Source organism: Salvelinus alpinus, chromosome 21 (assembly GCF_045679555.1).
Source record: "Salvelinus alpinus chromosome 21, SLU_Salpinus.1, whole genome shotgun sequence".
In the NCBI taxonomy this organism is placed as follows: Eukaryota; Metazoa; Chordata; class Actinopteri; order Salmoniformes; family Salmonidae; genus Salvelinus; species Salvelinus alpinus.
In genome coordinates, this window is record NC_092106.1 from 50,004,661 (window position 1) to 50,027,282 (window position 22,622).

General features: G+C 43.6%; 1 protein-coding gene across 4 annotated transcripts in view; it reads left to right on the plus strand.

The window, feature by feature from the left end:
* Nucleotides 1–1,324: 1,324 nt before the first annotated feature.
* The window catches only part of mtus2b (microtubule associated tumor suppressor candidate 2b), a 153,310-nt gene continuing 132,012 nt past the window's right edge, over nt 1,325–22,622 (plus strand). For 3 of the 4 annotated variants that reach the window (XM_071358123.1, XM_071358126.1, XM_071358125.1), the window contains exon 1: nt 1,325–1,505. The gene's annotated coding sequence lies outside the window, so the exon portion shown is untranslated. The remainder of the gene's footprint in view (nt 1,506–22,622) is intronic. The other variant, XM_071358124.1, reaches the window with a different exon arrangement.

A 22,622-nucleotide genomic window follows, 5' to 3' on the forward strand; every position in this document is an offset into this window, starting at 1 on the left:
CTAAATAGTCTTGAAAAATATTGGCTGCGATCAGAACTAAAATGTAACCTCGACGTCTGTGTTAGGGAGTGGTCAATCCGTAGCCAGTGTTGGTTGCAATTGAGAACAGCTGTGCAGGTTACTTTAGCCCATATTGATACTTTTTTTTATGAGGCCTGCTATTTACATGAACTAATACGATAGGACAATAAACATAAAAAACAAGGATATTGTAAGGAATTGTATTAGATATTGGTAACTTGTTTTAACAACTTCTCAACATTAGCTATGGTTGACACAATATACACACTCCCTCTTTCTATTGGACATATGCTGGACTCATTGGACACATGCACGACACCCACAACTTCCCTCCCCCATGACAATCACTCAGACACTCACAACTCAGGGTTGGAGCTCCAGACAACGAACAATCTCAGGAACCAATGGAACGTCGACATCAGGCCGAACAGGATTACCCACGACCCAGATCGACCAATCGGAAGGCCAGACTTCAGATCAACCTACTTTACTAGTTGTCTATATAATCTGTGTGTACTGTGTAGAGCGCTCTCTTCCGGACGATTTCATACAAATCAGACAGAAAGAGCCGTGCTGCACGCTTTGCCTAATATCTTTACACTTGAATAAAACGGCCTTATTATACAATTATCCACCTCGTCCTATGTCTCCACTTGGTCTCCTGTCTCAAGTAAAACGAATTATCAACAATATGACAGGTGTAGGCCATAGCCACGAGAAGTAGGTGCTGCAGCACCCCCTGAAAAATCACAATTAAAAAAAAATATTAATAAAATATTTTATTTTGGTGGGTGCATTTTATTTTATTTTTTTTAAGTAGTGAACTGGGCCTTTAATAGTTCTGTATTATGTCTCGATCACATTGCGCAAAATAGTACGCCGCATCATCTGGATATGTGTAGAACTAAAGTGTAACGTTCACCTTCTGCTACCATTTCTGTCAAGCCGTCTACGCATACAGTTTTGACGCAAACGTTCGATAAATCCAACGTACGTACCACACACAACGCACTGCAACTGACTTTGCAATGCTGCAAGGCAAACGCAGCATTCCATTGCACATGAATGTACTTCTGGTGTACCCAAAATGCCTGCAAAGGTCAGTGTGATGGAAGCGTTAGCTACAGCGTCTGTAGCGCAGGAAAACATATTTTTTCAGCCACCCCCCCCCCCTTTGAAAATGATCAATACAGCACCCAACCCCCCCAAACGACTTCCTGGGGTCTGGCGTAGCATATGTTTGCAGGTGGGTGTGTAGAATTACCGACTTTTGCCACAGGGCGGCGCTCTAAACTCACTCCTCATTTGGGCGTTAAACCCCCCACTCACTAGCGGTTCCCCTCGCACTTTTCCATCCCCGCGCCTGGCTCCTCTGTTTTCTTGTGAATGCTGCAGAATGTTCCGTACCTCTCAGGTGTAAGGTTGGATGTACAGTTTTAAAGAAGACTTGAGGCTATTTCACACGGACTCTCGTGGATTTAAAGGTAAGGTGAATTTCTGTTTGATATGGGATGGATGTATAGCCGAGGGGCGGAGGCGTCGTTATACAATACACTATCACGTTGATTTACACTAGAATTGCCTAATAGGCAATCACAGCTCACACCTCCGCTTTGAATCTATAAAATACCCGATGTGATGCGTCTGCGGTCTATCTGGTGTGAAATGTATATTAGGTGCTAAACCCTATGCGCGCATTATGCCATCTGGTAAATTGTTTACCTTTCAGGTATTCCAACCGTCTATAGCTGTGTAGCCTACCATAAGTTAGGCTAAAATAGCAGTCTGTGACTGTCTTTTTGAAGCATTTTTCCCATTAGGCTAATGCTAATGCTAATAATAGCGAAACTCAAACATGATCTTGTGTGTGTTTCTGCTGTCACAGCAGCCTGCTGTGTGTCTGTCTGTCAGAAGGAGCCCTTGACTTCCTAACCAGTGTCTCTAATCAGCCAAACACATGCTAATGTAATCGGCTCTTATCCCAAATGGCACCCTGTTCCCTATAAAGTGCCCTACTTTTGACCAGGGCCCTTTGGGTTCAGATCAAAAGTAGGGCCTAGTGCTCTATATAGGGAATAGGGTGCCACTTGGAACAGGCACATGATAAGCACTGCATCATCGGGCTGCAAGGCGACAAATCCAAACCTCTCATTAGTGGTGCTCTCCTCTCTCTCTCCCCCTCAATCTCTCTCCTCTCTTCTCTCTCTCAATCTCTCTCTCTCTCTCTCTCTCTCTCTCTCTCTCTCTCTCTCTCTCTCTCTCTCTCTCTCCCCCTCAATCTCTCTACCTCTCTTCTCTCTCTCGCTCAACCTCTCTCGCTCTCTCTCCCTCTCTCAATCTCTCTCCTCTTCTCGCTCTCTCACTCACTCTCTCTCTCTCTGTCCCGCTTTCCCTCTCTTTCAATTTAAAAGAGAGAGAGAGAGGAGGTAGTGGAGAGAGAGAGAGAGAGGAGGTAGTGGAGAGAGAGAGAGAGAGAGAGAGAGAGGAGGTAGTGGAGAGAGAGAGAGAGAGGAGGTAGTGGAGAGAGAGAGGGAGGTAGTGGAGAGAGAGAGAGAGAGGAGGTAGTGGAGAGAGAGAGAGAGAGAGGAGGTAGTGGAGAGAGAGAGGGGGTAGTGGAGAGAGAGAGGAGGTAGTGGAGACAGAAGGATGAGGTAGTGGAGACAGAGGGAGGAGGAGGTAGTGGAGACAGAGAGAGAGGAGGTAGTGGAGACAGAGAGAGAGGAGGTAGTGGAGACAGAGAGAGAGGAGGTAGTGGATACAGAGAGAGAGAGGAGGTAGTGGAGACAGAGAGAGAGGAGGTAGTGGAGACAGAAGGATGAGGTAGTGGAGACAGAGGGATGAGGTAGTGGAGACAGAAGGATGAGGTAGTGGAGACAGAGAGAGAGGAGGTAGTGGAGACAGAGAGGGATGAGGTAGTGGATACAGAGAGAGGAGGGAGTGGAGACAGAGAGAGGAGGGAGTGGAGACAGAGAGAGGAGGGAGTGGAGACAGAGAGAGGAGGGAGTGGAGACAGAGAGAGGAGGGAGTGGAGACAGAGAGAGAGGAGGTATTACGGGAGGGACACAGAGGGTGGAGGGAGAGTGGAAGGAGGAATATAAGGAAGAGGACAGAAAAGAGAGAGGGGGCAGATGGCAGATTGAACGAGGGAGGAGGGAGGCAAGGGAAGCCATACCTCGATTTTCTCTCCATCCTTTTAATATTTAATGAGGAGAGATTTCATCCAGTTGAGAGAGCAGAGAGGAACGGGAATTATCATCTAAAACGTGGAGGGGGGAGGGCTCAGGATGGGAAGAGGGGAAGTCAGAGGGAGCTTCGTCCCCCCCCCCCCCCTCCACACATACACACAAAAGGACACGGGTGTAACGTGCATCGAGGACGGTTTCCCCTCAGCCCATGTTGTATTAGCAGGCAGGTGCAGGGGTTAGGTGGGGGGGGGGGGGGGGGGGGCTAGCAGATATGCTAGCAGGCTAGCAAACAGGCAGCAGCATGATGGAAGCATGTTGAAGCGGAGAGCGTAAATTCTCTCCATCTCCCTCGTGCCGTTATTGTGTCACGCCAACAGTGCTATCAGCAGCAGCAGGAAGGAGACCATGACAAGAAAATGGAGCGGGGGAAGAACATGTCAGAGCCAATGGGAGGCTGAGAAGAAACAATGGGAAGAACATGTCAGAGCCAATGGGAGGCTGGGAAGAAACAATGGGAAGAACATGTCAGAGCCAATGGGGGGCTGGGAAGAAACAATGGGAAGAACATGTCAGAGCCAATGGGGGGCTGAGAAGAAACAATGGGAAGAACATGTCAGAGCCAATGGGGGGGCTGGGAAGAAACAATGGGAAGAACATGTCAGAGCCAATGGGAGGCTGAGAAGAAACAATGGGAAGAACATGTCAGAGCCAATGGGAGGCTGGGAAGAAACAATGGGAAGAACATGTCAGAGCCAATGGGGGGCTGGGAAGAAACAATGGGAAGAACATGTCAGAGCCAATGGGGGGCTGAGAAGAAACAATGGGAAGAACATGTCAGAGCCAATGGGGGGGCTGGGAAGAAACAATGGGAAGAACATGTCAGAGCCAATGGGGGGGCTGGGAAGAAACAATGGGAAGAACATGTCAGAGCCAATGGGGGGCTGAGAAGAAACAATGGGAAGAACATGTCAGAGCCAATGGGGGGGCTGGGAAGAAACAATGGGAAGAACATGTCAGAGCCAATGGGGGGCTGAGAAGAAACAATGGGAAGAACATGTCAGAGCCAATGGGGGGGCTGGGAAGAAACAATGGGAAGAACATGTCAGAGCCAATGGGGGGCTGAGAAGAAACAATGGGAAGAACATGTCAGAGCCAATGGGGGGCTGGGAAGAAACAATGGGAAGAACATGTCAGAGCCAATGGGGGGGCTGGGAAGAAACAATGGGAAGAACATGTCAGAGCCAATGGGGGGCTGAGAAGAAACAATGGGAAGAACATGTCAGAGCCAATGGGGGGCTGGGAAGAAACAATGGGAAGAACATGTCAGAGCCAATGGGGGGCTGGGAAGAAACAATGGGAAGAACATGTCAGAGCCAATGGGGGGCTGAGAAGAAACAATGGGAAGAACATGTCAGAGCCAATGGGGGGCTGGGAAGAAACAATGGGAAGAACATGTCAGAGCCAATGGGGGGCTGAGAAGAAACAATGGGAAGAACATGTCAGAGCCAATGGGGGGCTGGGAAGAAACAATGGGAAGAACATGTCAGAGCCAATGGGGGGCTGGGAAGAAACAATGGGAAGAACATGTCAGAGCCAATGGGGGGCTGAGGCTTGTGAGGCTATAGTGCTGACAGGCTGCATGAATGAAATGAAATGTTATTTTCGGATCAAATCGTCAGTTGGCAACCCATCCCTTATGAGATTAATTGACACATAAACAAACAGAATAATTCATTGTGGTATTTAAATGATCATTCTTCTTCCGGTGTTCTCTGCATCGCATAAAGAGTAAAAAAATAAAAACAATAAAGAAAAAGTAAGGTAAAAATCAATACATAGTATTAAATTATATCCCAAGAGCAGTACAATAATATATATACACACACACGCACGCACGCACGCACACGCGCCTACCTACACACATAAATGCATACATACAAACAGCATATACAGATAAATAAATACAGAAAGTCATTTGAACCCAGTCTGACACAAAGAGAAGATTCATATGGGAGACAAGCCTATACACACTCTATATACACAATCTATATATATATATATATATATATATATATATATATATATATATATATATATATATATATATATATATATATATATACTGTATATTTATTTATTTTATTTCACCTTTATTTAACCAGGTAGGCTAGTTGAGAACAAGTTCTCATTTACAATTGCGACCTGACCAAGATAAAGCAAAGCAGTTCGACACAAAACAACACATAGTTACACATGGAATAAACAAAACATACAGTCAATAATACAGTAGAAAAAGTCTATATACAGCATGTGCAAATGAGGTAAGATAAGAGAGGTAAGGCAATAAATAGGCCATGGTGGCGAAGTAAATACAATATAGCAATTAAACACTGGAATGGTAGATGTGCAGAAGATGAATGTGCAAGTTGAGATACTGGGGTGCAAAGGAGAAAGATAAATAAATAAATAACAGAATGGGGATGAGGTAGATTGGATGGGCTATTTACTGATGATCTATGTACAGGTGCAGTGATCTGTGAGCTGCTCTGGCAGCTGGTTATTAAAGCTAGCGAGGGAGGTAAGAGTCTCCAGCGTCAGAGATTTTGCAGTTCGTTCCAGTCATTGGCAGCAGAGAACTGGAAGGAGAGGCGGCCAAAGGAAGAATTGGCTTTGGGGGTGACCAGTGAGATATACCTGCTGGAGCGCGTGCTACGGGTGGGTGCTGCTATGGTGACCAGTGAGTTGAGATAAGGCAGGGCTTTACCTAGCAGAGACTTGTAGATGACCTGGAGCCAGTGGGTTTGGCGACGAGTATGAAGCGAGGGCCAGCCAACGAGAGTCAGCCAACGAGATCATACAGGTCGCAGTGGTGGGTAGTATATGGGGCTTTGGTGACAAAACGGATGGCACTGTGATAGACTACATCCGATTTGTTGGGTGGAGTGTTGGAGGCTATTTTGTAAATGACATCACCGAAGTCGAGGATCGGTAGGATAGTCAGTTTTATGAGGGTATGTTTGGAAGCATGAGTGAAGGATGCTTTGTTGCGAAATAAGAAGCCGATTCTAGATTTAATTTTGGATTGGAGATGTTTGATGTGAGTCTGGAAGGAGAGTTTACAGTCTAACCAGACACCTAGGTATTTATAGTTGTCCACATATTCTAAGTCAGAACCGTCCAGAGTAGTGATGCTGGATGGGCGGCAGGTGCGTGCAGCGATCGGTTGAAGAGCACGCATTTAGTTTTACTAGCATTTAAGAGCAGTTGGAGGCCACGGAAGGAGAGTTGTAAACACTCTATATACACCATCTATCTACACACCATCTATATACACCATCTATCTACACACCATCTATCTACACACCATCTATATACACCATCTATCTATACACCATCTATCTACACACCATCTATCTACACCATCTATCTACACACCATCTATATACACCATCTATCTACACACCATCTATATACACCATCTATCTACACACCATCTATCTACACACCATCTATCTACACGCCATCTACACACCATCTATCTACAGACATCTATCTATATACACCATCTATATACACCATCTATATACACCATCTATCTACACACCATCTATCTACACCATCTATCTACACCATCTATCTACACACCATCTATCTACACACCATCTATCTACACCATCTATATACACCATCTATCTACACACCATCTATCTACACACCATCTATATACACCATCTATCTACACACCATCTATATACACCATCTATATACACCATCTATATACACCATCTATCTACACCATCTATTTACACACCATCTATTTACATACCATCTATCTACACCATCTATCTACACACATCTATCTACACCATCTATATACACACCATCTATCTACACCATCTATCTATACACCATCCATATACACCATCTATCTACACACCATCTATCTACACCATCTATCTACACACCATCTATCTACACACCATCTATCTACACACCATCTATCTACACACCATCTATCTACACACCATCTATCTACACACCATCTATCTACACACCATCTATCTACACACCATCTATCTACACCATCTATCTACACCATCTATCTACACCATCTATCTACACCATCTATCTACACACATCTATATACACCATCTATCTACACACCATCTATCTACAGCATCTATCTATACACCATCCATATACACCATCTATCTACACACCATCTATCTACACCATCTATCTATACACCATCCATATACACCATCTATATACACCATCTATCTACACACCATCTATATACACCATCTATATACACCATCTATCTACACACCATCTATATACACCATCTATATACACCATCTATCTACACCATCTATCTACACCATCTATTTACACACCATCTATCTACACCATCTATCTACACACCATCTATCTACACCATCTATCTACACACATCTATCTACACCATCTATATACACACCATCTATCTATACACCATCCATATACACCATCTATCTACACACCATCTATCTACACCATCTATCTACACACCATCTATCTACACACCATCTATCTACACACCATCTATCTACACACCATCTATCTACACACCATCTATATACACCATCTATCTACACACCATCTATATACACACCATCTATCTACACCATCTATCTACACCATCTATCTACACCATCTATCTACACACATCTATCTACACCATCTATATACACCATCTATCTACACACCATCTATCTACAGCATCTATCTATACACCATCCATATACACCATCTATCTACACACCATCTATCTACACCATCTATCTATACACCATCCATATACACCATCTATCTACACACCATCTATCTACACCATCTATCTACACCATCTATCTACACCATCTATCTACACCATCTATCTACACGCCATCTACACACCATCTATCTACACACCATCTATATACACCATCTATATACACCATCTATCTACACACCATCTATCTACACGCCATCTACACACCATCTATATACACCATCTATCTACACCATCTACAGTGGGGCAAAAAGTATTTAGTCAGCCACCAATTGTGCAAGTTCTCCCATTTAAAAAGATGAGAGAGGCCTGTAATTTTCATCATAGGTACACTTCAACTATGACAGACAAAATGAGAATAGAACAATCCAGAAAATCACATTGTAGGATTTTTAATGAATTTATTTGCAAATTATGGTGGAAAATAAGTATTTGGTCACCTACAAACAAGCAAGATTTCTGTCTCTCACAGACCTGTAACTTCTTCTTTAAGATGCTCCTCTGTCCTCCACTCGTTACCTGTATTAATGGCACCTGTTTGAACTTGTTATCAGTATAAAAGACACCTGTCCACAACCTCAAACAGTCACACTCCAAACTCCACTATGGCCAAGACCAAAGAGCTGTCAAAGGACACCAGAAACAAAATTGTAGACCTGCACCAGGCTGGGAAGACTGACTCTGCAATAGGCAAGCAGCTTGGTTTGAAGAAGTCAACTGTGGGAGCAATTTAGGAAATGGAAGACATACAAGACCACTGATAATCTCCCTCGATCTGGGGCTCCACGCAAGATCTCACCCCGTGGGGTCAAAATGATCACAAGAACGGTGAGCAAAAATCCCAGAACCACACGGGGGGACCTAGTGAATGACCTGCAGAGAGCTGGGACCAAAGTAACAAAGCCTACCATCAGTAACACACTACGCCGCCAGAGACTCAAATCCTGCAGTGCCAGACGTGTCCCCCTGCTTAAGCCAGTACATGTCCAGGCCCGTCTGAAGTTTGCTAGAGAGCATTTGGATGATCCAGAAGAAGATTGGGAGAATGTCATATGGTCAGAAGAAACCAAAATATAACTTTTTGGTAAAAACGCAACTCGTCGTGTTTGGAGGACAAAGAATGCTGAGTTGCATCCAAAGAACACCATACCTACTGTGAAGCATGGGGGTGGAAACATCATGCTTTGGGGCTGTTTTTCTGCAAAGGGACCAAGACAACTGATCCGTGTAAAGGAAAGAATGAATGGGGCCATGTATCGTGAGATTTTGAGTGAAAACCTCCTTCCATCAGCAAGGGCATTGAAGATGAAACGTGGCTGGGTCTTTCAGCATGACAATGATCCCAAACACACCGCCCGGGCAACGAAGGAGTGGCTTCGTAAGAAGCATTTCAAGGTCCTGGAGTGGCCTAGCCAGTCTCCAGATCTCAACCCCATAGAAAATCTTTGGAGGGAGTTGAAAGTCCGTGTTGCCCAGCAACAGCCCCAAAACATCACTGCTCTAGAGGAGATCTGCATGGAGGAATGGGCCAAAATACCAGCAACAGTGTGTGAAAACCTTGTGAAGACTTACAGAAAACGTTTGACCTCTGTCATTGCCAACAAAGGGTATATAACAAAGTATTGAGATAAACTTTTGTTATTGACCAAATACTTATTTTCCACCATAATTTGCAAATAAATTCATTATAAATCCGACAATGTGATTTTCTGGATTTCTTTCTCTCATTTTGTCTGTCATAGTTGAAGTGTACCTATGATGAAAATTACAGGCCTCTCTCATCTTTTTAAGTGGGAGAACTTGCACAATTGGTGGCTGACTAAATACTTTTTTGCCCCACTGTATCTATATACACCATCTATCTACACCATCTATCTACACCATCTACACACCATCTATCTACACCATCTATCTAGACACCATCTATCTACACCATCTATCTACACCATCTACACACCATCTATCTACACCATCTATCTACACCATCTATATACACACCATCTATCTACACAATCTATATACACCATCTATATACACCATCTATCTACACCATCTACACACCATCTATCTACACCATCTATCTACACCATCTATTTACACACCATCTATCTACACACCATCTATCTAAACACCATCTATCTACACACCATCTATATACTCCATCTATCTATACACCATCTATCTACATACCATCTATCTACACACCATCTATCTACACCATCTATCTACACACCATCTATCTACACACCATCTATCTACACACCATCTATCTACACCATCTATCTACACACCATCTATCTACACACCATTTATACACACCATCTATCTACACCATATATATACACCATCTATTTACACACCATCTATCTACACACCATCTATCTACACCATCTATATACACCATCTATCTACACCATCTATCTACACCATCTACACACCATCTATCTACACCATCTATCTACACCATCTATCTACACACCATCTATCTACACACCATCTATCTACACCATCTATCTACACCATCTATCTACACCATCTATCTACACCATCTATCTACACACCATCTATCTACACACCATCTATCTAAACACCATCTATCTACACACCATCTATATACTCCATCTATATACACCATCTATCTACACACCATCTATCTACACACCATCTATCTACACCATCTATCTACACCATCTACACACCATCTATCTACACCATCTATCTACACCATCTATCTACACCATCTATTTACACACCATCTATCTACACACCATCTATCTAAACACCATCTATCTACACACCATCTATATACTCCATCTATATACACCATCTATCTACACACCATCTATCTACACACCATCTATCTACACCATCTATCTACACACCATCTATCTACACACCATCTATCTACACACCATCTATCTACACCATCTATCTACACCATCTATCTACACCATCTATCTACACCATCTATCTACACACCATCTATCTACACACCATCTATATATAAACCATATATATACACCATCTATCTACACCATCTATCTACACACCATCTATCTACACCATATATATACACCATCTATCTACGCCATCTATCTACACACCATATATATACACCATCTATCTACACCATCTATCTACACACCATCTATATACACCATCTATCTACACACCCCATTAACCACATGGAAGATACATATTTTTACTATTTAATTATAGGTAGCGCTTTATCTAAATATTCCAGAAATGGAAATACACAATGGACAAAAAAAACATTTCAGTTACTCTCCCTGATCTGACCTGTTTCAATACGCAGAGGCAATATCCTTGATCAGACCTGTTTCAATATGCAGAGGCAATATCCCTGATCTGACCTGTTTCAATATGCAGAGGCAATATCCCTGATCTGACCTGTTTCAATATGCAGAGGCAATATCCCTGATCTGACCTGTTTCAATATGCAGAGGCAATATCTCTGATCTGACCTGTTTCATTACGCAGAGGCAATATCTCTGATCTGACCTGTTTCAATCCGCAGAGGCAATATCCCTGATCTGACCTGTTTCAATACGCAGAGACAATATCCCTGATCTGACATGTTTCAATACGCAGAGACAATATCCCTGATCTGACCTGTTTCAATACGCTGAGACAATATCCCTGATCTGACCTGTTTCAATACGCAGAGGTAACATCCCTGATCTTACCTGTTTCAATACGCAGAGGCAATATCCCTGATCTGACCTGTTTCAATACGCAGAGGCAATATCCCTGATCTGACCTGTTTCAATATTCCTGCCCTCCTCTCCTCTCTCCTCCTACCCTCCTCTCCTCTCTCCTCCTACCCTCCTCTCTCCTCCTGCCCTCCTCTCCTCTCTCCTCCTACCCTCCTCTCCTCTCTCCTCCTACCCTCCTCTCCTCCTACCCTCTTCTATCCAGTCCTGCCCTCCTCTCCTCTCTCCTCCTACCCTCCTCTCTCCTCCTGCCTTCCTCTTCTATCCAGTCCTGCCCTCCTCTCCTCTCTCCTCCTACCCTCTTCTATCCAGTCCTGCCCTCTTCTATCCAGTCCTGCCCTCCTCTCCTCTCTCCTCCTACCCTCCTCTCTCCTCCTACCCTCTTCTATCCAGTCCTGCCCTCTCCTCTTCTCTCCTCCCTGTTATACTGCCCTCCTCTCCTCTCTCCTCCTACCCTCCTCTCTCCTCCTACCCTCTTCTATCCAGTCCTGCCCTCTTCTATCCAGTCCTGCCCTCCTCTCCTCTCTCCTCCTACCCTCCTCTCTCCTCCTACCCTCTTCTATCCAGTCCTGCCCTCCTCCTCTTCCCAGTACCTCCTCACCCCTCATGTTCATCCTGGAATTTCCCACTGTGCAACAATTGGTTGAATCCACATTATGAAGAAACAATTTCAACCCCCAAAAATCAATGTGATGGCTTTGAATCAATGTGATGGCTTTGAATCAATGTGATGGCTTTGAATCAATGTGATGGCTTTGAATCAGTGTGATGGCTTTGAATCAATGTGATGGCTTTGAATCAATGTGGAAAACCGATTATATTTGCAAAGAGTGATTCATTTAGAGGCATTTTGTATTTTTTTCAACCAACTTTTTACCTACTAAATCCATTTTTTTATTTAACTAGGCAAGCCAGTTAAGAACAAATTCTTATTTTCAATGACGGTCTAGGAACAGTGGATTAACTGCCTTGTTCAGGGGCAGAACGACAGATTTTTTTACCTTGGGGATTCGATCTTGCAACCTCTAACCACGAGGCTACCTGCCGCCCCCTTAACTAGGAAAGTCAGTTAAGAACACATTCTTATTTACAATGACGGCCTACACCGGCCAAACCCGGACGACGCTGGGCCCAATCACGGCCGATTGTGATACAGCCTGGATTCGAACCAGGGACTGTAGTGACACTGAGATGCAGTGCCTTAGGTTTTTGTTAAATTCACTTTGGTTGAAAACTCAACCATATTTTACTCAAACCTAGACGTTGAACTGACGTCTGTTCCCAGTGGCACTTCTTGGGTGGGGCCAGTTGTCATTCTCCCAGACAGAGGCATCATTTTAGTGAGTATAATTATCTCAGTATTCCAGCACCCATGTTTTCTTATATCTGACTGTGAACCTGAAAATAATGCAGTGTGTGTTCATAAAATTATGTCATTTGTTTTTGTAAATGTTGCCAGTGCAAATTAACTCATTGTAACCGTTTAACCAGGAATTCAGGGTGCAAATTATGTGGGACAGAGTAGGAGGCAGTTCCCTATGGGCACGAAATTCATCCAAAAGTAAAGATGCTGCCCCCTATACCAAAGAAGTTAACCAGGAATTTGAGATTCAAATTAACTCATTGTAACCATTCAACCATGAATTCAGGGTTCCCAGACACTGACTAGCTAGGTGAAGGGTTGGCTGCTCATTAGCCTTTCACAGAAATATTTGTATCGGTAATTATATAGAATGAACAGATATAGAACAGAACAGATATAGAATGAACAAATACTGTCTGCTCATTTGCGGTCCTTTTTAGAAATGTTCAATGATTACCTGAGGTACTCTACGAGCTGCTCATTGAACACCATTCAGACCGTAAGTCACTACGTGAGAGAGAGAGGTTTGACGGTGAGTAGCAAGCCACAGCCAGCGGCAGCGTATTGGAAATAATCAAAAAGTACACTTCACCAAACTAAACAGCCCTATCCTCATCACATGTTCACTTAGTTAACGTTAGCTGGCTAGCTCGCCGTCATTGTAGATAGCCTCTATCTAGCCAGTAAGGTAATAAGCCTAGCTAGCTAGCTAGCGATCTGTGCTACTTATGTGCGAACACTGGACTGCCGCCAAAGTGAACACTGACTCATCCTTGATACGAAACTAAGACCATGTGCTTACATTCATGATGAAGTAAGAGTGTTAGCTAGCTAGCTAAATTACTAAAACCAGTGCTGCAAACATTTTCCTGCATGAATATTTTCAGTCATTAGAGCATGCCATTTGCAGTTGAAATATATATATACTGTACTGTATATAGCCAACATATTATGTATTGAGTAACAGTGTATTGTTTGTTGTTGTAATGAGCAGCTAGCGCGTGCTTGTCATAACAAGCCCTCATTGTGAGGTTCCCACAAAGGGTTTCTTTACATGACCTTTGACGGTTGTAATGCACTATAGGGACTCTACTCAATACAAAATGCTTCCATCTAGTGGTGACATTACGAACTGCATGTTACTGCATTTCACTGCATAGCTTGTGAACTTGTGGACAGTGCCGTTTCAGATTTACATTTGAGACAAAGTTTAATTCATTCAGCCCGTGTAGTATATTACTGTGCTTGTGGTGTTTCAGAACAAACACTTCTGCATTCCAATCCACTGCCATAAATAGTCACATCTTTAAGTTGTACCTAAGATGGGAAACTGAACAAGGGTTTTGTATTTATTTCCGTATTTATAGAGGATATAGATGCTTTTTTCGGTGGTTATCTTGGAAACCTTAAAATGTTCTTAAATAATGTTCATTTTAATATTTAGTTAAGGAATAATAATTTAGTGTATCTGTTAATCCTTTGAAGTACAATTTGTAAAAAAAAAATAAAAAAAATAAATAAAAATAAAGGTCTGTTTTACATTCCACCTGTAAAAAAAACACATATCGGTAATGGGGGATATTTGCCTCCCTAAAATCGGTATCGGACCCAAAAATGCCGTATCGGTCAGGCTGTAGTGTAGTTATAATCCTTATAGTGTGCGCTAACATATATAGAGCATGTCTAGATTATGAAATACACATTTTCAAATAAATGTATTCAACATTAAAAATATGAATATCTCAAAACTACCCTTTTTAGGTTTTGTTCTTTTTAAGACATATTGTTTAGAACAATATAATCTACCAGTACATCCAATTTCCAGACTGGGCTCTCTGCTAATTCTGAAGTTCTGATACATTTAATGAGCACCACCAACACAGTGAATGGGAAAATGGATCCAAAGGAAACTCCCTCTGCTGGTGATTTGCTGAATATGCCATCCTAAATGAGGGTTGACCTGTAATGTCAATTTCTATGTATAAAATGGGTCACATCATTAAAAGTACCAGAGAACATTCTGGAAATGTGATGTGTTTGAAGAGGATTTAGTTACAACCAAACATGTTTAAAAATAAGTTAAATAAAAAATGGTAGTTTTGAGATATTCATATTAATATTTGTTATGTTTAATAAATTAATATGAAAATGTGTATTTTTGAATCGAGACAAACTCCATAAGTTTGAGCACGCTATAACAAGTACACATAATGACACCAAGATGTTGCCTGTATCATGTTGCCTGTATCATGTATCATGTTGCCTGTATCATGTATCATGTTGCCTGTATCATGTATCATGTATCATGTTGCCTGTATCATGTATCATGTATCATGTTGCCTGTATCATGTATCATGTTGCCTGTATCATGTATCATGTTGCCTGTATCATGTATCATGTTGCCTGTATCATGTATCATGTATCATGTTGCCTGTATCATGTTGCCTGTATCACGTATCATGTTGCCTGTATCATGTATCATGTTGCCTGTATCATGTATCATGTATCATGTTGCCTGTATCATGTATCATGTATCATGTTGCCTGTATCATGTATCATGTTGCCTGTATCATGTATCATGTTGCCTGTATCATGTTGCCTGTATCATGTATCATGTATCATGTTGCCTGTATCATGTATCATGTTGCCTGTATCATGTATCATGTTGCCTGTATCATGTATCATGTATCATGTTGCCTGTATCATGTATCATGTTGCCTGTATCATGTATCATGTATCATGTTGCCTGTATCATGTATCATGTATCATGTTGCCTGTATCATGTATCATGTTGCCTGTATCATGTATCATGTTGCCTGTATCATGTTGCCTGTATCATGTATCATGTATCATGTTGCCTGTATCATGTATCATGTTGCCTGTATCATGTATCATGTTGCCTGTATCATGTATCATGTATCATGTTGCCTGTATCATGTATCATGTTGCCTGTATCATGTATCATGTATCATGTTGCCTGTATCATGTATCATGTATCATGTTGCCTGTATCATGTATCATGTTGCCTGTATCATGTATCATGTTGCCTGTATCATGTATCATGTATCATGTTGCCTGTATCATGTATCATGTTGCCTGTATCATGTATCATGTTGCCTGTATCATGTATCATGTATCATGTTGCCTGTATCATGTATCATGTTGCCTGTATCATGTATCATGTTGCCTGTATCATGTATCATGTTGCCTGTATCATGTAGCATGTTGCCTGTATCATGTAGCATGTTGCCTGTATCATGTAGCATGTTGCCTGTATCATGTAGCATGTTGCCTGTATCAGGTATCATGTTGCCTGTATCAGGTATTATGTTGCCTGTATGATGTATCATGTATCATGTTGCCTGTATCATGTATCATGTTGCCTGTATCATGTATCATGTTGCCTGTATCATGTATCATGTTGCCTGTATCATGTATCATGTTGCCTGTATCATGTAGCATGTTGCCTGTATCAGGTATCATGTATCATGTTGCCTGTATCATGTATCATGTTGCCTGTATCATGTATCATGTTGCCTGTATCATGTAGCATGTTGCATGTATCATGTAGCATGTTGCCTGTATCATGTATCATGTTGCCTGTATCATGTATCATGTTGCCTGTATCATGTAGCATGTTGCCTGTATCAGGTATCATGTTGCCTGTATCATGTATCATGTTGCCTGTATCATGTATCATGTTGCCTGTATCATGTATCATGTTGCCTGTATCAGGTATCATGTAGCATGTTGCCTGTATCATGTATCATGTTGCCTGTATCATGTATCATGTTGCCTGTATCATGTAGCATGTTGCCTGTATCAGGTATCATGTTGCCTGTATCATGTATCATGTTGCCTGTATCATGTATCATGTATCATGTTGCCTGTATCATGTAGCATGTTGCCTGTATCAGGTATCATGTATCATGTTGCCTGTATCAGGTATCATGTTGCCTGTATCATGTATCATGTTGCCTGTATCAGGTATCATGTATCATGTTGCCTGTATCATGTATCATGTTGCCTGTATCAGGTATCATGTTGCCTGTATCATGTATCATGTATCATGTTGCCTGTATCATGTTGCCTGTATCATGTTGCCTGTATCATGTATCATGTTGCCTGTGTCATGTATCATGTTGCCTGTATCATGTATCATGTTGCCTGTATCAGGTATCATGTATCATGTTGCCTGTATCATGTATCATGTTGCCTGTATCATGTATCATGTTGCCTGTATCATGTATCATGTATCATGTTGCCTGTATCATGTATCATGTTGCCTGTATCATGTATCATGTTGCCTGTATCATGTATCATGTTGCCTGTATCATGTATCATGTTGCCTGTATCATGTATCATGTATCATGTTGCCTGTATCATGTATCATGTTGCCTGTATCATGTATCATGTTGTCTGTATCATGTATCATGTTGTCTGTATCATGTATCATGTTGTCTGTATCATGTACGGTTCATGGATCATAAGGTCTTAGGTCCTAAAATGGCCACTTTCATCATGATCCCCCCCCCCCCCCCTTAAAAACAGTTGTGATACAAATGTAAAAAAGCACGTCAAACATGCTTTCTCTCAAGTAAGTTTTCATTTGTGAATTGCCAGAACAACCAGAAGTATAAAAATATTTTCCGCTCCTGCTGGTGTGGAATCGCCCAGGAATGCCTATCCCCCTGAATCAACAGACAGAACCCTAATGTGTGACAACAACAAAAGGACTCTTTAATGAGAGAGAGATTTAGCAAAACTAACACAATTAGACAGCCATCGTCTCATTATGGCTCGCTATCTGGCAGAGGGGCTGTGTTAACCCTGTAATCAGGTTCCAGTATGGCTCCCTATCTGGCAGAGTGGCTGTGTTAACCCTGTAATCAGGTTCCAGTATGGCTCGCTATCTGGCAGAGGGGCTGTGTTAACCCTGTAATCAGGTTCCAGTATGGCTACCTATCTGGCAGAGGGGCTGTGTTAACCCTGTAATCAGGTTCCAGTATGGCTCCCTATCTGGCAGAGGGGCTGTGTTAACCCTGTAATCAGGTTCCAGTATGGCTCGCTATCTGGCAGAGGGGCTGTGTTAACCCTGTAATCAGGTTCCAGTATGGCTCGCTATCTGGCAGAGGGGCTGTGTTAACCCTGTAATCAGGTTCCAGTATGGCTCGCTATCTGGCAGAGGGGCTGTGTTAACCCTGTAATCAGGTTCCAGTATGGCTCCCTATCTGGCAGAGGGGCTGTGTTAACCCTGTAATCAGGTTCCAGTATGGTTTACTATCTGGCAGAGGGGCTGTGTTAACCCTGTAATCAGGTTCCAGTATGGCTCGCTATCTGGCAGAGGGGCTGTGTTAACCCTGTAATCAGGTTCCAGTATGGCTCGCTATCTGGCAGAGGGGCTGTGTTAACCCTGTAATCAGGTTCCAGTATGGCTCGCTATCTGGCAGAGGGGCTGTGTTAACCCTGTAATCAGGTTCCAGTATGGCTCGCTATCTGGCAGAGGGGCTGTGTTAACCCTGTAATCAGGTTCCAGTATGGCTCGCTATCTGGCAGAGGGGCTGTGTTAACCCTGTAATCAGGTTCCAGTATGGCTCGCTATCTGGCAGAGGGGCTGTGTTAACCCTGTAATCAGGTTCCAGTATGGCTCGCTATCTGGCAGAGGGGCTGTGTTAACCCTGTAATCAGGTTCCAGTATGGCTCGCTATCTGGCAGAGATAGGGAAGTTAGCCCTATTAACTGCGGCTAGTTATTTGGCAGAGGTGCTGTGGTTGGTAGCAACGGTCATCGACATTTTTGAAATGTTTTAAAACAATTCAAATAAATGCAACAGTTGGACAATGGTTGAAGATATTGAATTTGTATAATCCATCCTATATTGACTGAATTATAACACATAAACATTTTACTGACACGGACAAATAATGAAAGTTCAGGGATTTTGATGGAAATTCAGTTATTAAATTTATTGTAGAATTTCCTTTTTTCCCCCTAGAAAGTACTCATATATGAATCTTCTTATTGTATCAGGTATTTTTTTAAATAAAGTAAATGAAATGCGCCTAATTTGCATAAATACACATGGTGTATTTGCATATATGAAGGGGTGGAACAGGACTGCAACGACCAAACAGCTTCTCTGTCTACCCTGCCTGCACTCACCTGCTCTGTCTACCCTGCCTGCACTCACCTGCTCTGTCTACCCTGCCTGCACTCACCTTCTCTGTCCACCCTACCTGCACTCACCTGCTCTGTCTACCCTGCCTGCACTCACCTGCTCTGTCCACCCTGCCTTCACTCACCTGCTCTGTCCACCCTGCCTGCACTCACCTGCTCTGTCTACCCTGCCTGCACTCACCTGCTCTGTCCACCCTGCCTTCACTCACCTGCTCTGTCTACCCTACCTGCACTCACCTGCTCTGTCTACCCTACCTGCACTCACCTGCTCTGTCTACCCTGCCTGCACTCACCTGCTCTGTCCACCCTGCCTTCACTCACCTGCTCTGTCTACCCTACCTGCACTCACCTGCTCTGTCTACCCTGCCTGCACTCACCTGCTCTGTCTACCCTGCCTGCACTCACCTGTCTGTCTACCCTGCCTGCACTCACCTGCTCTGTCCACCCTACCTGCACTCACCTGCTCTGTCTACCCTGCCTGCACTCACCTGTCTGTCTACCCTGCCTGCACTCACCTGCTCTGTCTACCCTGCCTGCACTCACCTGCTCTGTCTACCCTGCCTGCACTCACCTGTCTGTCTACCCTGCCTGCACTCACCTGCTCTGTCTACCCTGCCTGCACTCACCTGTCTGTCTACCCTGCCTGCACTCCCCTGCTCTGTCCACCCTACCTGCACTCACCTGCTCTGTCTACCCTGCCTGCACTCACCTGTCTGTCTACCCTGCCTGCACTCACCTGCTCTGTCTACCCTACCTGCACTCACCTGCTCTGTCTACCCTACCTGCACTCACCTGCTCTGTCTACCCTACCTGCACTCACCTGCTCTGTCTACCCTACCTGCACTCACCTGCTCTGTCTACCCTGCCTGCACTCACCTGCTCTGTCTACCCTACCTGCACTCACCTGCTCTGTCTACCCTGCCTGCACTCACCTGCTCTGTCTACCCTACCTGCACTCACCTGCTCTGTCTACCCTACCTGCACTCACCTGCTCTGTCTACCCTGCCTGCACTCACCTGCTCTGTCTACCCTACCTGCACTCACCTGTCTGTCTACCCTGCCTGCACTCACCTGTCTGTCTACCCTACCTGCACTCACCTGCTCTGTCTACCCTGCCTGCACTCACCTGCTCTGTCTACCCTGCCTGCACTCACCTGTCTGTCTACCCTGACTGCACTCACCTGCTCTGTCTACCCTACCTGCACTCACCTGCTCTGTCTACCCTACCTGCACTCACCTTCTCTGTCTACCCTACCTGCACTCACCTGCTATGTCTACCCTACCTGCACTCACCTGCTATGTCTACCCTGCCTGCACTCACCTGCTCTGTCTACCCTGCCTGCACTCACCTGCTCTGTCTACCCTGCCTGCACTCACCTGTCTGTCTACCCTGACTGCACTCACCTGCTCTGTCTACCCTACCTGCACTCACCTGCTCTGTCTACCCTACCTGCACTCACCTTCTCTGTCTACCCTGCCTGCACTCACCTGCTCTGTCTACCCTGCCTGCACTCACCTTCTCTGTCTACCCTACCTGCACTCACCTGCTCTGTCTACCCTACCTGCACTCACCTGCTCTGTCTACCCTGCCTGCACTCACCTGCTCTGTCTACCCTGCCTGCACTCACCTGCTCTGTCTACCCTACCTGCACTCACCTGCTCTGCCTACCCTGCCTGCACTCACCTTCTCTGTCTACCCTACCTGCACTCACCTGCTCTGTCTACCCTACCTGCACTCACCTGCTCTGTCTACCCTGCCTGCACTCACCTGCTCTGTCTACCCTACCTGCACTCACCTGCTCTGTCTACCCTGCCTGCACTCACCTGCTCTGTCTACCCTACCTGAACTCACCTGCTCTGTCTACCCTACCTGCACTCACCTGCTCTGTCCACCCTACCTGCACTCACCTGCTCTGTCTACCCTACCTGCACTCACCTGCTCTGTCTACCCTACCTGTACTCACCTGCTCTGTCTACCCTACCTGCACTCACCTGCTCTGTCTACCCTACCTGCACTCACCTGCTCTGTCTAGACTGCCTCATTAATTACTGTTGTGGTCCCGTTCTCTTGTATAATTCAACAAGTGTGTCATTAGCAGGATACCCAAAGATTAAAAACCTACAGGTGTCACGTTCCTGACCTTATTTCCTTTGTTTTGTCTTTGTTTAGTTGGTCAGGACGTGAGCTGGGTGGGCATTCTATGTTATGTGTTTCTATGTTGGGTTCATTTTCATTAGCCTGATATGGTTCTCAATCAGGGGCAGGTGTTTTACGTTTCCTCTGATTGAGAACCATATTAAGGTAGGCTGTTCTCACTGTTTGTTTGTGGGTGATTGTTCCTGTGTCAGTGTTTGTACCACACGGGACTGTATCGTTTCGTTCGTGTGTTCCGTCCTGTTCGTGCGTTCTTGTTTTATGTTCTCAAGTTCAGGTCTGTTCACGTCGTTTGTTATTTTGTAGTTTGTTCAAGTGTTTTTCGTCTTCATTTAAATAAACGTGATTATGTCTTTAAACTACGCTGCATATTGGTCCGATCCTTGCTCCTCTTCAGATGAGGAGAAAGACGAGCGTTACAACAGGTTTGGCTCTAGATTACACCTCTAAACATACTTTATATTGTTTGCCAGATCAGACATAATATCACCATAATCCGAATGTACTTTTTTGGAATTTTCTTACATTTCAGCTCATAGTTAAATAAAGGTTCAATAAAATAAAATAAATACAAATAAATTAATCTCATCTAATTTGTAAACATTTCAACTGTAGTTGAAAATAAGTTATCTTTCTTGTAAGTGTTGAAACGGTGCGATAAATCCCAGATGAAGCTTTAGCCTCTACAGGATCGGTGTCCCCCCCGCAGGACAGTTGAGCTAACGTAGGCTAATGTGATTAACATGAGGTTGTAAGTAACAAGAACATTTCCCAGGACATAGACATATCTGATATTGGAAGAAAGCTTAAATTCTTGTTAATCTAACTGCACTGTCCAATTTACAGTAGCTATTACAGTGAAATAATACCATGCTATTGTTTGAGGAGAGTGCACAGTTATGAACTTGAAAATGCATTAATAAACCAATTAGGCACATTTGGATAGACTTGATACAACATTTTGAACAGAAATACAATGGTTCATTGGATCAGTCTAAAACTTTGCACATACACTGCTGCCATCTAGTGTCCAAAATGTAAATTGTGCCTAAACTGGAATAATACATTATGGCCTTTCTCTTGCATTTCAAAGATGATGGTACAAAAACAAAATAAAAAAACGCAGATCTACCAGATCTAATGTGATATATTCTCCGACATTAATTATTATTAT